This window comes from Mauremys mutica, chromosome 2, assembly GCF_020497125.1.
Source record: "Mauremys mutica isolate MM-2020 ecotype Southern chromosome 2, ASM2049712v1, whole genome shotgun sequence".
NCBI classification, from domain to species: domain Eukaryota; kingdom Metazoa; phylum Chordata; order Testudines; family Geoemydidae; genus Mauremys; species Mauremys mutica.
In genome coordinates this window covers 116,790,669-116,813,341 of record NC_059073.1, presented here as the reverse complement: position 1 = coordinate 116,813,341, position 22,673 = coordinate 116,790,669, and the positions used below count along the sequence as shown (strand labels likewise).

The 22,673-nt window shown below is 40.2% G+C and overlaps 1 protein-coding gene across 2 annotated transcripts in view; it reads right to left on the bottom strand.

The window, feature by feature from the left end:
* Positions 1-3,385, bottom strand: part of MAK (male germ cell associated kinase) — a 49,652-nt gene extending 46,267 nt beyond the window's left edge. Inside the window, exon 1 of one of the 2 annotated variants that reach the window (XM_045007592.1) lies at positions 3,263-3,385. The gene's annotated coding sequence lies outside the window, so the exon portion shown is untranslated. The remainder of the gene's footprint in view (positions 1-3,262) is intronic. The other variant, XM_045007593.1, reaches the window with a different exon arrangement.
* Positions 3,386-22,673: the final 19,288 nt, after the last annotated feature.

The window sequence follows — 22,673 nt, the reverse complement described above, 5'->3', positions numbered from 1 at the left end:
ACTGTTTTCTCTGCGTTGTCAGATAAGGCCCAAATCCTGCAAACTCATACACATGAGGATACTGAGACTCTTGCAGGAGGACTGTTACTTACATGCATATGTGTTTGTATGACCCGGCCTTATCTGACAACGCAGAGAAAACAGTGAAACTGACTATACACAAAATGCAGTCAAATGTCAAAAGTAAACAAACTCCAAGACAAATATTTCTCTCTAATATCGGTCTGTTTTGGTAATCTTAGCTAGGTAAAAAACAATTCAAATAAAATGTTTTGGTTTTGTTTTAAAATTGACTGTCCTGTTTACCATGAGGGTACTCTTATTGGCACACCGTCATTCATTCATTCAGCCCACACTGCCAGATGCATGAAGCTGAAATCAAATGATGCCAATCATCCCATCCCTTTCATATTCAGATGTAATAATGCCACTTCAGCCATTACTGTGCTATGGAGTATAAACTGCATTTTTAATATGTGAACAAATTGTTGTAATTTTGAAGTCTCTCTTATGCTCAGTACACTTATCAAATACAGATTATCTAGGATTTGATCCTACAAGATGCTGAGCGCTCTAACCCTAAACTGACATCAGAATAAGGTTGGGTGAGGGTGCTCAGCACATCATACAAAACTGTTGCTCTTATTGGATGTGCACACTTAATTTAGAATTGCAATAAAAATGCTATATTGATTTCCATAATAATCACAACATTCCAGTACAGACATTTCACATAATATATACCTAACTGATGTGCTCTCTATTGGGCTTTCCTTTCTGCAAAGGGAAAACAGAGACACAAGTAATCCCTATTAAATTGATCTCCAACATTTTAAATTACTGTTACTAAGTCAGATGTGTACTAAACAAAAATAAATGCTATACATGCTAAAGTAGCAGAATTAATTCTTTCACCTGTGCACATGTCTATCTTTGCAAGTTTAGAGCCCAATCCGGACTTCCCTATGGAACCAAAACAAGAGATCGGGGAGTATAAGAAATGCAGGATCAGGTCATTGATAGCAACAGAGGCTTCTGTCCTGACCCCTCTGAAGTCAATGGGAGTTTTGCTGTTAGTGGAGTAGAATAAGACCCATACATTCTTCTGCACAACCTAATGTCCAGAATCTTACACCACTCTGTGAAATAAATATGCCACCACATTCGGGAGCATCACCTGTGATTACTTAGTTGACAGAAGAAAGCCTATTGTAAACAACAGGTTGTTTCTTATTCATAGTGACACACTGCCAATAATCTCTTCACAAGATTAAGGAAGGATTAAAACAGAGGACAAATGGAGGACAAACTGCAATAGCTTGGAAGACCCTAGTAGTCTGCCTACACTTGCAGAATCTGAGCAATTTTGAAAGTATATTTTCATATTTGTAGTATTACCATCTTATTATTTTATTTCAGCAATAGTAACAGTCAGTAATGCCATCACTGATTTTAAAATGTCTATCTGTAATTTTAAAATATACAATGGGTAAACAGCAAATCACCAAAGTCCCTAAAGCACATTTATAATGTATTTCCAAGGAACAGAGTCAACATTGCATGAAAGAAAAGACAAGCTACTGAAACCCTAAAATATAGTAAAGTACAAACAAACTAGAAAATACAATCCACTCAGGAGCCTCCATGCAGATTAATAAAACACTTAAAGCCCAATTTTGCCAACCCTATTTACACTGATTATTGAAATCAATGAGACTATTCATGGCGCAAGACACTACCAAGATGAGTAAAGCTGGCAGGATTAGGCCCTAAATGATCCTGTTCTGTTAAAAATGCATTATTAATAAAATAGTAGCAATACTTAAAAACAAACATAAAACAAATTTTAAAAAACAGACTATGTCCCTTAAAGACATCTGAGTATTTAGAATACAATATGATTAAAACAGATAGTAACCAAGTTCTAAGATGTGTGGATACATTTCTTGAGCCAGATTGTGAACTCCTTATTCAAACTGTTGAATCTCATAAGGGAACAGTATAGAGCATTTAGGACTCAATTCTGACAGCCTTAATAACTCCTTACCAACATAAGTAAAGGATTCACACTCTGGCCCATAGTAAATATGTTTGTATACATATAATAATAAGGAGATTAATTTACTTTTTAAAGTTTAATTTTTATATTGTTGGCTGTCAGGATAATATACATTTTCCCCTTTAGAATTAAGCTGCATGCTGATTTTGAAAATGAGGTCACAACTCTCATTCATTCAAGATTTCCATAGAAGTTTTATCTTAGTTCTCACAGATAAAAATCAGACTCTTCTCATTAATACGTACCATAACATTATCAGGGCTTGGGCCTACTCTTTTGGAAGTCAATAGGAGACAGTCATTGGGCTCCCAGTGTGTTGTATCTGAGCAGAATTAGAACATGACCCCAATTCTCTTCTCACATACTCTAAATCAGGAGTAATTCTACTGGGATGAAGTAGGGTAAGGAAGTGGAAACTCAGGCCCCTTGATAAACAATACAAGGATGGTTTGCAGAAGTTATCATCATTCCTTTTCGGGTCTACAGTCATTACTCAGACCAAATTCCCACTGACCTTAACAGCTGGCAATGGAAGAGGTTTTGCCTGAGAGGAAGGACTGTAGCCTGAGGGATGCGGCGGGGGTGGTGGCGGTGGTGGGGATATCCTTGCATTTACTTCTTTACTGTTTACTTTTACAGGAGTTGGCTGTGACAATGAGAGGCTGCTGCTGCTGCTTTATTAGCCGAGTGCTGCCTGGCCAAGGGAGCGAACGGAACTCTCAAGTCGCTCATTCATTTGCACGGAGTAGCCTTCGTTGTGAGGCTAACTTCAGGGAGAGTGTTTACGTTCTCTGCCTTTGGGGATGCTGTGCGTGTTGCAAACGAGGCATTTAAAGCCTTGCTCGGACGGACATGCGGTGGGCTCCCTTCAGCCAAACAGCCCCAGAGGTTTGGAGAGAGATTCAAGGTTGCGTTAGGAAGTGAGCCCAAGGCAGCGCCCCTCTTTTAAAGCCCGACAACCAAACTGCACCATGGGGGCACGGACAGACACATGTATTTTCTGTGGGGGTGGGAGGGAGAATAATTTCTCCTCTGGTTTGCCCCACAACCCACTTCTCCCCGGTACAAAAAACAACAACTCAATCTGCCCATCCCTGCTCCCCCTCCTCCCACCCAATCATCCCCTGCTGCTCCAGCCCCCCCACCAGTCCCCCCACCCTTCCCCCACCATCGCCCCCTTCCTACTCCCCGCACCCCACTCACCAGCGCTGCGCTCCGGGCCGCTGGGGCTGCTGCCGGGGCCGCCCCCCTCTGGCGCGCGGCGCATCCGGACCTCGAACCGCCGGCAGCGCCTCTGCCGCGACTTCCCCCAGCCCGGCCGGGGTGGGACTCGTCTCCTAGGTGACGGCGGGGGACGCGCGGGGGCGGGGCAAGGAGAGGAGAACCCGCCCACCTTGGGGCACCGCCGCGGCCGGGCGCGAGCGCTGACCACGTGACCCGGCAGCGCTCATTGAGGGTAGCAGTGGCCAGGGTGCCGCGCGGGGGGTGCGTTGCACTCGCGGCGAGTCTGAAGTGCGCGCGCGGAGCGTCAAACTCCGCCCCGTTGTGTGCAGGCAGCGCCGCGAGCCAGGCTGTGGCGCGCAGGGGTTGGGGTGCGCGTGCAGCCGGCCTGTAGCTACAGCTGTTCTGCAAATCAGATACAGCCCTGGCCCCTGAGAGGGCCCGCAGCTCTTCGCAAGGGCTGCCATGCTGCGGGGGCGGGTTGCTACCCGGAAGGTTGCTGCCGTTTCACGCTGCCTTTGATTTTTTTCGATGGTGGGAGTGGTGGTGGTGGGCTGCAGTAGCCAGCGAGGAGGGCCCTAGTGGGGGAAGAAAACCCACCTCTGTGAACAATTTCCTTTCCCTTGTACAGGGACTGTAAGAGTCCGCTGTGGGTAAGGATCCCAGAGTGGGTCATGACCCCATTTTAGTGGGGTTGTCAGGACTAGCTTAAATTTGCTGGGGCCAAAGCTGAAGGCTGAGGCTGAAGCCCTGGGTGGCAGGGATCAGGTTATAGGCCCCTTGGGCTTCAGTTTTGGCCTTTCCCTGCGCAGGGCAGTGGGGCGGCATGGCTGGAGCAGGCTCAGGATTCGGTCACCCCTCTTGGGGTGGTATAGTAATTTTTGTTGTCAGAAGGGGGTTGTGGGCAAATGAAGTTTGAGAACCCCTGCCTTAGACTCAGAAGCCCACTTTTCACTCTGTCTCTCTCTTAGTCTTGCAGGCTAAAATTCACAAGAGCTCTCACCCCAACCCAGGGGTGAAAATACCATTAACCATTTATGGGTACAGGGCCTCAGCAGAAGGGGCAGGGCTGGGGATCAGCTTCCCCCAGCCAGCCCATCTGTGTTGCCTGACCTGCGGTGCCCGGGGCTCTAGCAGCAATTGAATGGGCCCTGGGCTCTGGCCACAGTAGCAGTGATGACCAGGGTTTGCCCCCCCCCCAGCACTTTAACAATGGCTGTGTATGGGCCTTTACCAGCAGCCACTTTTTACTGGTATGCCATATTGGGCTACTTTCACCCCTGCTCCAAACCCAGAAAACGTTTGCTAAGTCCTATAGAAGTCAAGCACATACTTAAGTGCTTTCCTGAATAGGCATGGGTTTAAGCAGTTAAGGTGCTTTTCTGCACTGGGGACTTTCAGGAGAAATGTTTATCCAGCACTACTGACTCATGGAGGATCAGGTATTGTGAGGTGCTGTATAAATGCACCTGCTTGGGTGACTTTTTTATATATCAATACAGTCTGGGGGCTACTGCTGGAAGAGTTCAAATGGTAAACCTCCATTGTCTGATGGTGGAAGGTACTAAGCACAAACAAGCCCCACTGCAGTTAATAGGAGTTGCAGGTGTTCAGCATCAAGCCTTCATATTGTTGGTTTTCCTTACATAGAGCCTGCTACTACTCTCATTGATTTACACAGCTGTGAAACTGTTTATATGTTGGTAGTACTGCAGATTCAGAATTCCAGCAGGCTGCTGGTGAAGCTGCCATTTTTGAGACAGATTGGTGCATCATGTTACAGAAGTCACACATTCATATGGAGACTTCACTTTTACTTACTGTATTTCTACTGTAGTCACAGCTAGGAGCCTGACTCACGGAGGACCAGATATTGTGAGGTGCTGGGTAAATGCAAAATAAATTCCTATCATGTCACTATCTAAATTCTGTCAGTCAAAGTATACAGTTGCTCATTGTGCCTAGAAAAACATAGTAGAAAGCACAGGCTATGAGGATGCTTGCTGCCTCACAGGATTGGGTCCAGACAGCTAGATCCTGCTTGCCTTGTTCACACCAGTAATACCTTTAACTTAAATGGAACCACTATTGTAATTCTGTCAAGCAGTATTCACACCAAAATTTGTAACATGAGACAGGAGTAGTCAACCCTCTTGATAATTTAGAAGATTAAATGAGTGCTGTCTAGAATTTTCACTCTTCTCCTGTGTTTTGTTCAAATAAAGACAAGTTTAACTATTCAAATCCAAAACAAACAAAAAAAATGCAATAGCGGCAAAGAGTTCTGTGGCATCTTATAGACTAACAAACGTATTGGAGCATGAGCTTTCGTGGATGAATACGCACTTTGTCAGATGAACTGCAATAGATTCTGAAATGCCCATAACTGTTATGATGCCAAGTGCAAGAAGTGATAAAACAAATAATAAGTTATACTGATACAAAAAAAAAAAGTTGGTCATTTTAAAATCACAAGTTAGCCCTAGTTAACATAAGCACTGTAGGGGACAGATGCTTGTTAATAAAATCAATTAAATTTCACATCTGATTGTAATATAACTTCTATCTGACCTTTCTGATTTTTTAAAAAATCAGAATAAACACACTGCATTATGTTATTAGACAAAGCATAAACAGTAATACTGACCTCTAAGCCCTGTACAGACTGTCACTAATTAATCCTCAAAACACAATTGAGGTTAAGTGTCTCAATTTTACAGACAGAGCAATGGAGGGAGAAGGCCAAAATTCATCAAATGGAAGAGGTGCTGAGAGCCATTGAACCAAACTGTAAATCCTGTATATAATGGAAATCACTTCAAGCCTGGGGATGCTGCAGCACCCCCCCCCCCCCCCGCACCTCTAGTTCCAGCACCTATGATCAAGGGTGACTTTCCCCAAGGCCTCTGAGGGAGATAGTGTTTGATTTGAATTATCATTTAGGAATATCTGAATCCTTATCCTGTGCACAGAACACCAGGTTATTTCACTTGGGGTCTCTACCTGTGACCTTTATGTGGGGTAATATGTCACATAAAGGTTGCATAATTATGGCCTCAGTTTGTTAAATGTCTGGAGGTGTAAATTACTTATTTGGATATTCCCTTACAGGTAATTTATTTTAATCCATCCTGCTCCTCTGAGGTTAAAACAATTACCAAGGATTTGAAGCTTTTTCCTTTGTTAGACTATTGCAATGTGTGAATCTAGCCACTGGGAGGTGTAGGCTTCCATCTCTACTGTATGTCTACTCTTGTCATGTGTTTTTCATTTTATAGTGCTAATTAAAATCAATCCCTTTTACAAATTGGCCTTTAAGTGTTACAAAAATGTGCATTTTAATAGCCAGGTGTTTCGTAAATATCTAAAATGGGCATAACTGTGGATAGACCTATTGGAAGGGAAAAATCAGTTTATCAATTTTAGGCTTTTGTACGAATGGAATGAATAATCTCTGCTCATTTATAAGAAAATCTATTTGTATGTTTATTATGAGGAAGTGCAATCAAAATAATAATTTAAAAGGATTTGAGAATTATGAATGAGGTTTACTTGTAAGTATACAAAATTACTAGAGACCTGTCTAATATCTGTTGTTTGTCATTTTGAAAAAAAAAGGAGAACTAGATGCTACAGTGTGTATATACTTGAATATATTATTTTTGGTCATTCAAATTTGATTTAGTGTAAGTAAAACTAAGAGGCAAGAATAAATTTGGTACTCAAACTAGTATCTTGGTGTTATCTTGCTTGCTTTACAAAACTACAACACAGTCTGATAGTTTCTACTCAGAGGCCCATGGCCTGGAGAACCAGACACATTTTAGGTCAAGATTGGTGCACATTAAGAACATAAGAACGGCTATACCGGGTCAGACCAAAGGTCCATCTAGCTCAGTATCCTGTCTTCCCACAGTGGTCAATGCCAGGTGCCCCAGAGGGAATGAACAGAACAGATAATCTCAAGTGATCCATTCCCTGTCGCTCATTCCCAGCTTCTGGTAAACAGAGGCTAGGGACACCATCCCTTGTTACAGCTATATGGAGAATTTTGCCTAGCAGCTAATTCTAACCATTATTTATGTTTTCATAAATACTGTATAATTTTCAAATATAATTAACAGCACATGAAACTAGTTCACCTTTTATAAATGCTTTCTGGTTTGCACATGGTGAGGATAAGTGATAGAGGAATACAGCACAGGATTGTGTTTTACAGACTTAGATGATATCGTTTGCAATAAAACTACTATTAGGTTTGGATCCACAATTTAGTTTTGGTGAAGCAAAAGTCCCATTATATGAGGTGCTGAACACACTCAATTCTTCAGGGTTAGTTGAGGGCACTCAGTATTGTGAAGAACTGAAATGCTTTTCTGGTTTATTTAAATAACAATGACAAGTATTTAAAAGATTTGTTGTATTTTATAAACAGGTATTTGTCTTCACAAGAAAACAAGTATATTTTTCACCCATGTGACGCTAACCTGTGTTAACTAACCCATGTTAAAATCCTGGTTAAGACAAGAAAGTTGTAGGCCACATCTTCACTGACAAAATGGATATGTTTTGACTGAGGGATATCCTGCCGTAAAAACATAGTGGACCCAAGGCACTACAGTTTTACTGCAAGGTCAACCAGGTAAGGTCAACCACTGTCTGGGTTTATAGTGCTGACCTTGCCTAGCTACCTCTTGGTGAACACCACAAGTACCTTGTCTCTAGTTAGAATTTTACAGCTAAATAACTACGGCATGTTTGTTATCTTGCTGAAAGAAAAAAAAAAAAGACAGCTCTGTGTCAGTGAAGACAAAGCCTTCGTTTTAACATGTGTTAGCTAGTCAAGGTAAATCTGTAGGAAGCCAAAATTTTACCTTAGCCAGCTAATGCAGCCTTATCTTCATTACAATTTAACATGGGTTAGTTAACACATTTTAGCTTAACACAGGTTAAAAATACGCCTCTTTCCTAGTAAAAAATTGAGGTTCCTCAAATCCCACTAATTTAGGAATGGAAGTTGAGGGAGTTCAACAGTTCATAGTACCCATTGCTTTTCAGGATTGGACTCCTACTATCCATTTTGTAAAGTGTGCAGTGAATGAAGCAAACTTTGCAGAAGTTCTGCCTCATGTACTACATATCTTGCAAGATGAAACCTGCAGGAGTTCTCTACTGCAGAGTTCCTAAACTGAACTGGAAAAAGAGCTCTTTCCTATGGGTTTCATAAGGTGTGTAGGATGCTGTGTTCCAGTGGTGAGCAGACAATAGTTCCACACGGGAAATTCCTTTTTTTTCCTTGGTATACACTTTAAGAAATATTATTTCTTTGAGAAATAGTATGTGATCATGTAATTGAAGACTGTGTCATAATGCGTATGCACTAAGGGGCAGAGCTAAAGTTGCAACTTAAGTTTAGTACTTAAGAGCACTTTCATCAACCAACAGATATAGGCTGGAGAGAGATTGTTTCATGTCACTCTGTACCTCACAGATGAGGTGTGATATCCAATCCGGGATGTAATGTGACCTTTTGCAAACAGTATCAGAGCATAAAATCATACATAGTGCAAAAATTAACACAAAACAACAAAGAACTCTGCCTCTTTTGCCTCAGGATTTGTGCTATCAGAAGCTGAGAGAGATTCCTTATTGAGGCTGTCATTTCTTGGGGTATGTAGATGCGTAAATAGAGCCAGGTGGCAAATCTACATTTCATTTTGTTGTACAGATCATGGATTCTCTGAAAGGTCTTTAAGGAACATGTTACATATCACCTGGCCAAAAATTAATGCTTTATCCAGGTAGAACTAGGCTACAGAATGCCTGTTTTTGTTTTCAAGCCATCCATACTGGTTGGTCAAGCCATAGTACATCCTAATTTAGTCACAACAAAGTTTAACCTGTATTATTTTCAAGTGGTTGCAGAATACAGTTGGAAACCCTATGTAAACAATGCGTTAGTGAAACATCTCTGCTTAAATTGAAGTTTTATGCCATTGTAATCAGGTTCACCTATACTAGGCCCCTTAAAATTCAGCACTTACCTAGTGCCTTTGCTCTGGTTACATAATATGGTTGCTTTGTGTTGATTAAAAAAATTATCACCTGCACCATGGCTCTCCAGGAGGGGAAGGAGTAGAGCAAAATTGCACCTACCTTGTGTGAGGAAGAATTCCTGGCTGCAGTTGTCTTGTTCACAGTTGTTGGCACAAATAAGCAAAAATGATTTAGTCTTTCTACAGCTGTTTTCTGCAGGGAATGATGATATAGGATGAAATCATGGCCCCAGTGAAGTCAATAGGACAAGGATTTCACCCACAGACTTGCAAAGCCCTTTGCTACTGCCCCTAGCTGCCAATGCTACCTGCAAGGATGAAGATGAAGAAGCCCTGAAACTATTCACTGAATAATGAGGAAGAGGCTTTTTTGAGAGGTAGGTCCTTTCCTGTTCTCATTAAGTATTGTTTATTCTTCAATATCAAGAAATACAATTAATAATCTAAATTTAATCTGGGGGGGGAGATTGCGGATAGGCAGCTCCAAAAGATCAATATCAGCACCTATAAATGCTTATGACTGCATAGTTACATATTGCTTAGCCATATTATTTTTCCACCAATAAGAATGCAGAAAAAAATAGTACAAGGGAAAAAAACCTTAATTCTTACACCTGGTCTAAACGTGTCAAAATAAATATCCTCAGTAGAAGGTCTTTCTTATCAATAATGATAAGATAAGCCTTTGAACCAATGACTGTTATTATGTGAGCAGTTCTTCAGCAGGTGTAAATCAGTGTAGCCTTCCAAGTGGAAGGAAGTCAATGGAGTTATACTGATTTATACCACCTGAGGAACTGGCCCATAGGTTTTAGATGAGCTGTTAGAACTAATTTTTTTCTGCCCTAAACCATTACATCTCATTGTGTGAAATAAACTGGAGTGTCTAGATATAAAACAAGGAAGTGAGTTTAGAATGTTAAAAATACTCTGATGCTAATAATTACAGGCTCTCTCTGTGTTTGATCTTTAGGCTACGTCTACACTACCCGCCGTATCGGCGGGTAGCGATCGATTTTTCAGGGATCGATATATCGCGTCTCATCTAGACGCGATATATCGATCCCCGAACGCGCTTATATCGATTCCGGAACTCCACCACCGCGAACGGCGGTGGCGTCGTCGATATGGAGAGCCCCGGAGATCGATCCCGCGCCGTGAGGACGGGTAAGTTATCGATATAAGATACTTCGACTTCAATTACGTTATTCACGTAGCTGAAGTTGCGTATCTTATATCGATTTTTCCCCTTAGTGTAGACCAGCCCTTACACTTCCCCTGCTCTCACAAAGAGCAGTGCTAAACAATACTAAAAAAGCTGTCTTAAAGAGATCTTTGCTGTGCTGCAGTTTCTCTCAAGATCACTCCTCTGACTGCAGAATATGGTGCTCTTTTATTGATTATGAGTCAGGAATGATAGCACAGGCTTTTAAAAATGGGTATTTCAGTTGAAAGAACTTACACTCCTTTGTTGTTCGGCTTTTCTTCCAACAATAAAACTCAAGTTTTTTATAAACTGTTGGATTTAGTCTCTCTAGCAGTGGCAAATAGCCAGTTTTTACTTTTCAATTCAACATTACAGCATAGATGAGACATTGAATCAAGTATTTCTGCTGCTTCTAACAGAAAAATGTTGAGATTAAACCGTAGATGTCATCTGGCTGTTGAAATATAAAGCTATTTTTCCTACAACTATAGGAAAGAATAATTAAGATCTCAGTTCAATGACTTGGAGTCTACAAGCCATTTTTATTGCACAGTAAAGTACACCAGCCCTTTTCAAATGTATATATTCATCGCATGGGGAGACATGGGGAGAACTGGTTAATAACATAGGTTACTGAACAGATTATTGATTCTCTTAGTAGTAAATGGACAAGATCATCAGCTGGTGTAAACTGGCACAGCTCCATTTACTTCAATTGAGCTATATTAATTTAGATCAGCGGAGGCTCTGGCCACGGGAAGTGTGCAGGGGTGTCTGATAAATCAAGAGTAACTCCACTGAAATTAGAACTGGCACACTGGTAAGCAACAGGAAAATCGGACCTAATTTGTTCAATTTTATCCTAGAGTTCTCACTGGCTCAGAGTGTTTCCCTCTGAATCTTGTGGAAGGATTGGGGTTTTTTCCTCCCCAAATGTTTTACTTCTATTTTATGTAATTTTAAGAGTTGCTGATGCAAGCTGCTCCTGGATCAGCACAAACCACTACCAAGTCATTGGTGACAGGTGAAGAAACAAAGTTTTTTATTTGGCTGTTGCTCCTCCAGCCATTGCACTACCTGCCTCCAGAACTACAGGCAGGTTCCCAGTAACAAATCAGAAGAACAATAATCTCACATCAGGCATACCTTCCCCCAGGGAGGCTCTGACAGGCAGTTCTCTCTCAAACAGTTCCTAGCTCCAGTCAACTTCTCTCACAGAGAGTTGGTGATTTTACTCTCCTTCCTAACCAGCCACTACAGGAGCTGTGCTCTCCTCCTGCTACATACTGCATGCATAGCAGGGTGGGGCTGACTGAGCCCACAACAGCTCATGGCCAGTGATGGATTTTTATACCCCAAGCTCAGAGCTAACTACATAAAGTAGCTTAGGAAAAACTGTTCCTCCAAACCATGAGCCAGTATAAGAGGAAACAAAATAGATGTCATCCAACAAAGATGTTTTGTACTACATAAGGGGTACATAGACAATCCTGAAGTGGATGCCACCCATTCAGGCTAAACATAGGCTTCCATGCTGCAGAGTTTGGCTAGACTATGCAGTTCCAGAAGGCTCCTTATTATGAGCTCATTCCCACTCACCACTTCATAAAATTGAGGCCTGTAGCAACAACAAGGGTCAGGATTCAGTTTTAAATCCAGCAAAGCACTTAAAGTTAAGCACATAGAATCACAGAATATCAGGGTTGGAAGGGACCTCAGGAGGTCATCTAGTCCAACCCCCTGCTCAAAGCAGGACCAAACCCAACTAAATCATCCCAGCCAGGGCTTTGTCAAGCCTGACCTTAAAAACCTCTAAAGAAGGAGATTCCAACACCTCCCTAGGTAACCTATTCTAATGCTTCACCACCACCCTCCTAGTGAAAAAGTTTTTCCTAATATCCAACCTAAACCTCCCCCACTGCAACTTGAGACCATTAATACTTGTTCTATCATCTGCTACCACTGAGAACAGTCTAGATCCATCCTCTTTGGAACCCCCTTTCAGGTAGTTGAAAGCAGCTATCAAATCCCCCCTCATTCTTCTCTTCTGCCGACTAAATAATCCCAGTTCCCTCAGCCTCTCCTCATAAATCATGTGTTCCAGCCCCCTAATCATTTTTGTTGCCCTCCACTGGACTCTTTTGAATTTTTCCACATCCTTCTTGTAGTGTGGGGCCTAAAACTGGACACAGTACTCCAGATGTGGCCTCACTAATGCCGAGTAGAGGGGAATGATTACGTCCCTCGATCTGCTAGCAATGCCCCTACTTATACAGCCCAAAATGCCATTAGCCTTCTTTGCTTAACTGCTTTGCTGTATTGGGGCCTGAAAACAGAAGATTTCTAACAATACTGGAGCTATGTGATTTTGATTTCTTTTAACCCAGCCCCAGAAAAGAACCTTACAATTTGGATTCTACAGAAAATTGCATTCAGGGAGTTAGAGCCATTGGGTCAATATATTAAAATCTCAGCAATTGATGGCAAGAGTGTAAGAACTTCCTCAGTGTGGCCTCTTTAAAATCGCTCTCAAAGGGATGGAAGACACTTCCTGGTCCCTTTAGAAGCAGGTACAATGAAAACAAAGCAATATAAAACTGTTGTTTTAAAATGAGCACTTCTTGTTTCAACGGCTTTCTACCCATGGCAAAAACAGATCAGCAAGAGGTTGACTTACCCCAAAACAAGCTACAGCTTGACTCCAATGAGGAGATAAAGAAACTGAGTACTGTCAATTACCAAATCCCATTTTTTCTGCAGCCCAGCAGAACATCTGCAGCCTGTATGTCTTCTTCTTGCTTGTGCAGCCTGAGTGATACTATTTCCATTGTATAATTAGATGTCAGTTAACAATGAATGGGTTTTAAAGAAGAGCAGTTGCATCTTGGGAATTAACTGTTTGCTTTATCATACTCTGTCATACTGCAATATGTGCTAACAGCCAGGCCTTTCCCTGATAAGCACACGGATGGGAGCATAGATGCAATCTTTTTCATCCTCTGTCTCAGCAATTTTTCAGGCCAGGGGAAGATTCAAAGTGGAAGGCCTGTGCACCATACCATGAGGTACATTTAACTGCTCTTTCAAGTAGTAGTAACAATCTGCAGGCTAGAAGGAACATAGTGTATGAAGCAGCACAGTAGTAAGTGACCCCATCCCAACATTTTCCTACACACAATTATGGGAGGGATCTTGATCTGCTGCTTGTTCATACTCCATACTTCGTCTTCATCTTTTCCTTTCTCCATGTGCATGAGTATAGCACAGGGCTATATTGACTGAACACTGTAGCTACTTGCAACGTTGCCTGCACGGAGTGATTCCACTCTGGGATGTTGATAAATTGGAGAGGGCTCAGAGAAGAGTCATGAGAATAAGTAGAGATTCAGAAAATGTGCTTTAGAGTGATAGATTCAAAGAGCTCAAGCTCTTTAGTTTAACAAAGAGAAAATTAAAGGGTGACTTGATTACAGTCTGTAAGTACCTACATGGGAAACAAATATTTAATAATGGGCTTTGCAATCTAGCAGAGAAAGGTCTAACATGATCCAATGGCTGGAAGTTGAGGCTAGACAAATTCAGTCTTGAAATATGTTGTAAGTTTTTAATTGAGTAATTAACCACTGGAAAAAATTAGCAAAAGCCAAGGTGAATTTTCTGTCAATGACAATTTTAAAATCAACGTTGGATGTTTTTCTAAAGGATCTACTCTGGAATTATTTTGGGGAAGTTCTATCACCTGTCTCATACAGGAGGTCAGACTAGATCTTAATGGTTCCTTCTGGCCTTGGAATCTAGGAATTATGGGGACAAGTGTTTGAAGTTTCTCACCAGGTCCAGTGGTCATAGTGTACCTTGTGGTTTTTAAGAACAGTCCATTTTGTTCAGCTCCTTCAGAGAAGTATCAAGTCAGTTGCGTGCAAAAGTGAATTCTCCTGTAAATGTATACAGAGAACTCTGAATGATGGACAACTGATCCGCAGTTGGTGTAAAATCAGAGAAGTTCAAATGAAGTCAATGTTGAGGGTCTAGCCTAGAGTTTTTTTATTTTACAGTCCTCTAGTAATCCTAAAAAGGTAGTCATCCTGGTGCACATGAGAGATATAAGAAAGGGAAATAATATGCAAGCTAATATTTTTTTGGGGGGGGGAAGAGTCATAGCATCCAGCAGCATAACTGAGCTAGTGTCAGAAAGTTAAGGTCCTGTCACTCAAAGATAGAAGCAGGCAGGCAGATTGCTCTGTAATAACTGAATGTTAGTATGATATTTTCAGATTAAAAAAACCTATGAAGGCCAGAATCCCCACCCTAACACAAATATGAAACTTCAAACACATGAAAATTTTTATCTTGGAAGTCTCCCCAGCAGAGGAATAATATATATGCTCTCTAAGCAAATCAATACTTTTCCTACAGTGGAATTAATTACATAAAAAAGAACCAAATCTTATTGGCATTCATGAAACTATTGAGCGTATCATACATATCACACACACAACCCCCCAATATAAATTATAAATAGCATATTATAAAAACATGAGACCTCTGGAAGGCCACATTTTCTTTCTTCTCTCTCTTTTATTCTTGTGTGATATTTTAAAACTTTTTTTTTTACCAGTCACATTGTTGAGGAGAGAAAGGAAGAAAGCTGTTTTAAAACTTTGAAAGTAAAGGGGTTCCAGTCCTTTTCTATACAACTGAAAGATTAGAGGCTGGGAAAGTCATCATTGCTTTACTTGTGCAGACAGATTAGGAGCACTCAATAAGAAGTAGTTTTAATTATAAATATTTTTGTTTTCATTCATTAACTGGATTGGTAACCCTATGATAGATGTAAACTGTGTTGACAGATTAATTGATTCCATATCAAGCCAACCATGTAGAACATTATGCTAAGGCAGTTTGTTTTCTGGAATCCAAAGGATGGTTTGCTGAAAGTACAAGTAAACTACATCATTTTTTTCTGAAATAGAATATGCCTGTTCCTTTTATTGACTGAAAAAACAATCAAAAATATCATGTTGGTAAAAACAGGTTCAAAGAGCAAGGTGAGGGTTAAAGCAATGACTTCCAAGCTAAAAATGCAGCACTGCTAATATCTGCACAGAGACAAATTTAGATACTAATTCAACCAAACATATGCTTAAGTCCATTCCTGTTCAGCTAAACACTTAAGGACATGGCTAACTTGAAGTTGTTTGAACCTCATTGACTTCAATGGGATTTAAGCATATGCTTATAATTAAGCACATCTTCATGTGCTCTGCTGAATAGGAAAGGGATCTGATTTCAGCTGGGCCAGTGAAAATCCTTCAAGTGTGCTGTGTTCATATGACTAATTGCCAGCCCACGTCTAGTACTGTCTTCCCTCTGTGTAATTTTTTTAAACAAGTTGCTGTACTTGTAACTAAAGGATATTTTAAAATTAGATGTTGGGGCCTGTTTCTCACTGCATTTCTACGTACTGTAATTCCATTCACCTCAGTTACTCCTGATTTATACCAGTGAGCATGCAGAATCAGGCCCTTAATCAGGGTAAGATGTTTTTCTTTGTTCATTTGTTTAAATAAAAAGAAAGGAAAATAAACAGCAAGGCATCCGTGACAAAGAGCCCACCGGCAGATTGCTTATCATCAGCACCGTGCAATATCTTGACTATATGATCGATACCAGACACAATGACTGAACCAGCAGCTTCGTGACTCTTTAAGCATATTTTGCCCACTCCCTCTTTCTCATTAAGATAAAAAAATTTCATAGAAGGGTACCCTTCTAAAATTGCACCTTTCCTTCCAATCTGTGATTATTTGGAGACTTGCAGTACATGTAACAGGCTGAGTGTTTAATGTTTAGGACCTGCAAAGGAAAATTTGGAGTACGTTATATAGGTTTTAGGGGATTTTTTTTTAAACAAGGTAGTTTGTGTTTTGGTTAAGATTGTAGGACTAGGAGTTAGAAAATCTGAGTTTTATTCTTCACTGTCACTTACTCCACTGCTGTAGAACTGACAAATTCAGTGTACAGTCCTCACAGAACTTTACAAATTCTCTGATTGTGACCCCTCAGAGTTGGGCCACATTAATTGAATTGTGTCACAAAGTTTAGGCCCCCCTGCTTTAACGTGAAATTGCTGATTCATGTGTATTACTTCTAGTTTTAGCTTTAATTTATAAATACCTGGTATCAAGATCCAGAGATATTTTTGCTGAATATTTACTTATTAATTGAGCAACTAAAGATTTCAAATTATGTTTCAAAGATTTCAAATTATGAGAGAAATCAGTTTGAACAAGGTGAGCCATGTTCTTATTGGCCAAAAGTGCCTGGGAACAGTTTACAGGTGAAACATAATTGCAATTTCTATCCTGCACATACAAGATCAAATTAAATGTGTGTGTGTCTGTAGAATAGCACAGGATGCTGAAAGCGGACTGTAGGAGATATTAAAGAAGAGTGTAGGTGTCTAACCTGGTCAGACTGCTGATTAGGGACTGATCTTATTCTAACTGGAATCAAGAGGAGTTTTGCCACTAACATTACAGGCAACAGGATCTGTCTCATAATTTGTTATTGGAAATCCTTACTCCGTTTTAAAAGGCCAAGTACGGTATTTTATAAATGAATTGCAAGTGGGCGCTTTATGATTCTTTAATACCCAATACGGACCCCCACGAAAACATGATAGCATTGTATTGTACTGGCATATAGCTGCAGTTTTTGATTTATGGTGTGTGACACTGCAAAAATAAATCAGAAGTGACCTTGAAATTATTTTCCAGGCATATACACAGCAGATATAGGTCACTGATAGCTTTTGTTAGTCCGTCACTGTTGGTTACTCACTTCTGATTCAGCAAAGTTTTGGTGTAACATTACTCAAGACCAGGTCAGGATCATGCTAGACAGTCTTGTTTCCTGGCTGGCTGTCATGGGAAGTTCTTCAGGCTTTTTCTGTCTGAAGTGCAGTGGTCTAATAAACATTTAATAAGTGCATAGGAATAAGTGCTGTTCTCAGTATTTCAGATCTCCAAATGAAATCTGACTGCTTTTGTGTCTTTGATTTCACATAACAGTAACAAATATGATAAAGCATGTATTGCGATGAGAACCCAAGTATAAGGAAATGCAGAGAAACAGCTGGACAAGCAGATGTACATTAAGGCACTATCAAATTGCAGACAGCTAAATGGTAGACAAATTTTATAAGTACTTATATACAAATGATGGAAGTTTAAATACTAAGATGGGTGAACTTGAGTGCCTGGTATTAAATGAGGATATTTATGTAATAGACATCACAGAAACTTGGTGGAATGATGATAATCAATGGGACACAGTAATACCAGGGTACAAAATATATGGGAGTGACAGAATAGGTCAGGCAGGTAGGGAGTGGCACTGTATGTGAAAGAAATCATAGAGTCAAATACAATATAAATCTTAAATCAACCAAACTGTACCATAGAATCTCTATGGATAGAAATTCCATGCTTGAATAATAATTATTAATATAGCAGTAGGGATATACTACGACCACCTGACCAAGATGGTGATGGTGACTGTGAAATGCTCAGGGAGATTAGAGAGGCTATACAAACATAAAACTCAATAATAATGGGGGATTTCAGATATCCCCATATTGAGTGGGTACATGTCACCTCAGGACAGGATGCAGAGAGAAAGTTTCTTGACACCATAAATGACTGCTTCTTGGAGCAGCTAGTCCTGGAACCCACAAGAGGAGAGGCAATTCTGGTTTTAGTTGTAAGTAGAGCACAGGATCTGGTCCAAGAGATGAGTATAGCTGAACCACTTGGTAATAGTGTCCATAGTATAATTAAATTTAACATCCCTGGGAGAGTGGAGGGAAACACCAAAGAAGCCCACCACAGTAGCATTGAACTTCAGAAAGGGGAATAACACAAAAATGAGGAAGCTAGTTAAACAGAAATTAAAAGGTACAGTCCCAAAAGTGAAATGCCTGCAAGCTGCATGAAGATTTTTAAAAACAACATAATAGATGCTCAAATTAAATGTATAACCCAAATTAAAAACATAGTAAGAGGACCAAAAAAGTACAAGTATGGTTAAACAACAAAGTAAAAGAAGTAGTTACAGGCAAAAAAGCATCCTTTAAACATAGGAAGTTAAATCCCACAAAGAAAAATGAGCATAAACTTTGGCAAGTAAAGTGTAAAGGTATAATTAGGCAGGCCAAAAAAGAATATGAAGAGCAAAGACTCAAAAACTAAGAGCAAAATTGTTTCAAGTACATCAGAAGCAGGAAGCCTGATAAACAACCAATGGGCCACTAGACGATTGAGATTAAAAGAGCACTCAAGGATGATAAGGCCATTGTGGAAAAACTAAATGAATTCTTCGAATCAGTCTTGACTGCAGAGGATGTGAGGGAGATTCCCACCCCTGAGCTATTCCTTTTAGGTGACAAATATGAGGAACTGTCCCAGATTTAGGTATCATTAGAGGAGGTTTTGGAACAAATTCATAAATTAAATAAGAAGTCACCAGGACCAAATGGTATTCAGCCAAGAGTTTTGAAGGAACCCAGACATGAAATTGCAGAACTATTAACTGTGGTATGTAATCTATCACTTAAATCAGCCTCTGTACCAAATGACTGGAGGATAGCTAATGTGATGCCAATTTGTAAAAAAGTCTCCAGAGGTGATCCCAGTAATTACAGCTGGTAAGCCTAACTTCAGTACCAGGCAAATTAGTTCAAACAATAAAGAACAGAATTATCAGACACATAGAGGAACACAATTTGTTGGGGAAGAGTCAACATGGTTTTTGTAAAGGGAAATCATGCCTCACCAATCTACTAGAATTCTTTGAGGGGTCAACAAACATTAACTATGGTGATCCAGTGGATATATTGTACTTAGACTTTCAGAAAGCCTTTGACAAGGTCCCTCACCAAAGTAGGCAGTCATGGAATAAGAGGGAAGGTCCTCTTATGGATCAGTAACTGGTTAAAAGATATGAAACCAAGGGTAGAAATAAATGGTCAGTTTTCAGAATGTAAAGTGGTAAATAGTGGTGTCCCCGAGGGGTCTGTACTGGGACCAGTGCTGTTCAACATACTCATTAATGATCTGGAAAGGGGGGTAAACAGTGAGGTGGCAAAATTTGCAGCTGATACAAAATTACTCAAGATAGTTAAGTCCAAAGCAGACTGCAAAGAGCTACAAAGGGATGTCACAAAACTGGGTGACCGGGCAACAAAATACCAGATGAAATTCGATGTTGATAAATGCAAAGTAATGCACATTGGAAAACATAATTCAATATACATACAAAATGATGTGTTCTAAATTAGCTGTTACCACTCAAGAAAGATCTTGAAGTCATTGTGGATAGTTCTCTGAAAACATCTGTTCAATTTGCAGCAGTAGTGGAAAAAAAAGCTGTTAGGAACCATTAGAAAAAGGACAGATAATAAGACAGAAAATATCATAATGCCTCTATGTAAATCTATGGTATGCATACATCTTGAATACTGTGTGCAGATGTAGTCGCCCTGTCTCAAATAAGATACCTTAAAATTGGAAAAGGTACAGAGAAGGGCAACAAAAATGATTAAGGGTATGGAACAGCTTCCGTATGAGAATAGATTAATAAGACCGGGACTGTTCAGCTTGGAAAAGGGATGACTAAGGGGGATATGATTGAGGTCTATAAAATCTTGACAGGTGTAGAGAAAGTGAATAAGGATGTGTTATTTACTCCTTCACATAACACAAATACTAGGGGTCCCACAATGAAATTAATAGGCAGCAGGTTTAAAACAAACAAAAGGAAGTTCTTCTTCCCACAGTGCACAGTCAACTTGTGGAAATCATTGCCAGGAGATGTTGTAAAGGCCGAAACTATAAGAAGGTTCAAAAAAGAGCTTGATAAGTTCATGGAGGATAGGTCCGTCAATGGCTATTAGCCAGGATGGGCAGGGATGCAACCCCATGCTCTGAGTGTCCCTAGCCCCTGTTTGTCGGAAGCTGGGAGTAGACGACAGGGGATGGCTCACTCAATGATTCTCCTGTTCTGTTCATTCCCTCTAAAGCATCTGGCATTGGCCACTATTGGAAGACAGGATACTGAGGTAGATGGACCATTGGTATTACTCAGTATGGCTGTTCTTACCTTATGTAAATCAAATTTTAGACAGTGCACCTTTTCATGGCACTTCTGCACCAGTGAGAATGCTTCCGGTCCATTGGTCTTCCGTCATACCAGCACTGTAGTATCACAAGCCAGTATCACAAGTTCATACCTGCTCTTCCATGTAAGCACTGTGTGGGAACTACAGGATTAACAATAGCTCTGTGCACATCTAGTTTATTGTTTATTACTTAGATCAGGGGTCAGCAACCTTTCAGAAGTGATGTGCCAAGTCTTCATTTATTCACTCTAATTTAAGGTTTCGTGTGCCAGTAATACATTTTAACGTTTTTAGAAGGTCTCTTTCTATAAGTCTATAATAACTAATCTATTGTTGTATGTAAAGTAAGTAAGGCTTTTAAAATGTTTAAGAAGCTTCATTTAAAATTAAATTAAAATGCAGAGCCCCCCAGACTGGTGACCAGGACCCAGGCAGTGTGAGTGCCACTGAAAATCAGCTTGCGTGCCGCCTTCGGCACCCGTGCCATACGTTGCCTATCCCTGACTTAGATGCTAAAGACTAAAAGGCTCTGCTGGCGAAGCTACAGAGAAAGGAAGCTGATTGCAATTACAAGCTGATCACCTCCAGATTTAATTCTGCATCACTAAGGCTGTGAGATCAAGCACTTAAATAAATCAGAAAAGTTCAAAAGCAAAGGTTATTTTTATTTACTTATTTCAGTATCAGCCACTATGTTATGTGCTATCCAAACACATAGGAAAACACAGTCCCTGATAAATGTGTTTACCATTTAATAAGACAAGCAATGGCTGAAGAGTGAGGAGAGTAGAACACAATTAAAATTTGTATTTAATATGTACAATATTTACATTATGTTTTATATAAATACAAAACTAACTTACTGCCCCTCAACATCCATTATTCTAGCCATTTTAACTCTATTGCACATATGTAACATTTTCTATTCCTTTTTCACTTTGTAAATTTAATTCTTACCTTTATTACTCTGGGTTATTGATGCATACTGTAAAATATATAACATTGCTGAATTAATATAGCAAGAGCTTTGAAATTTCCTGAATTCTTTGCATAGGATTTTGCAACCTTAAATGCTGCTTTAGCACTAGATTCTAAATGTAAAAATATTGACATTTTAAATGATGAAGAAGTGATGCATAAAGAAGGGGACATCATCATAGATAAGTTGTCCAAATTCAGGTCCTGATTCTGCAGAGAAAACCATGTGAGCAGAGGGTTCTACCAGCACAATTGTCTTTGTAGGTTCAGCTTGTTAAGGCCATATACTACTTATTAAACACATGGGAGCACCACTGATACCAAGAGGAGGGGTCCATGCAGTTCTAAGGCCGTATGTGGTCCATCTGTGTCTTCTCTTAAAAAAAAGAGAGAGAGATGTGACATTCACTTACCTGTGCTGATCGGCCTCCTCACTCAGTCTCTTTACCTCAGCCTCACTCTACACCAGTCCCTCCTACCCTTCCTTCCATTGTCTTTCCACTTATCTTATCCTAGCCTAACAACTCCCACCCCCACACCAAGTAAATAGATAATTATGGAACTAACATGGTGCTAGCCACAAACTGATATGTTATATGCTTTTCTCCTACCATGTGTTTGTCTTTTTCATTAGATTATAAGATCTTCAGGGCATGGACTGCCTACCCTGTTTATATAGTGCCTAGCACTATGGGACTCTGTTTTTGGTTGGTCCCTAGGCACTACTGTAATCAACATGATTATTAATATTGAAGTGCTTTGGAACAAGCTATAGAACTGACCTTGAATTGACTTGAATGGTAGTTTTACAGGTGCAGCAAATATAAGATCAGGCCTAGTTATCAATTACTTGTTTCTGTTCATGTTTTCTGCTTTGGTACCAGTCCTTAGTGTTTCACACATAAAAGGACAGAACGATCTCAGGAGGCACTGTCCTTATTTACACCAAATAGCCATACACCACAAAGGAGT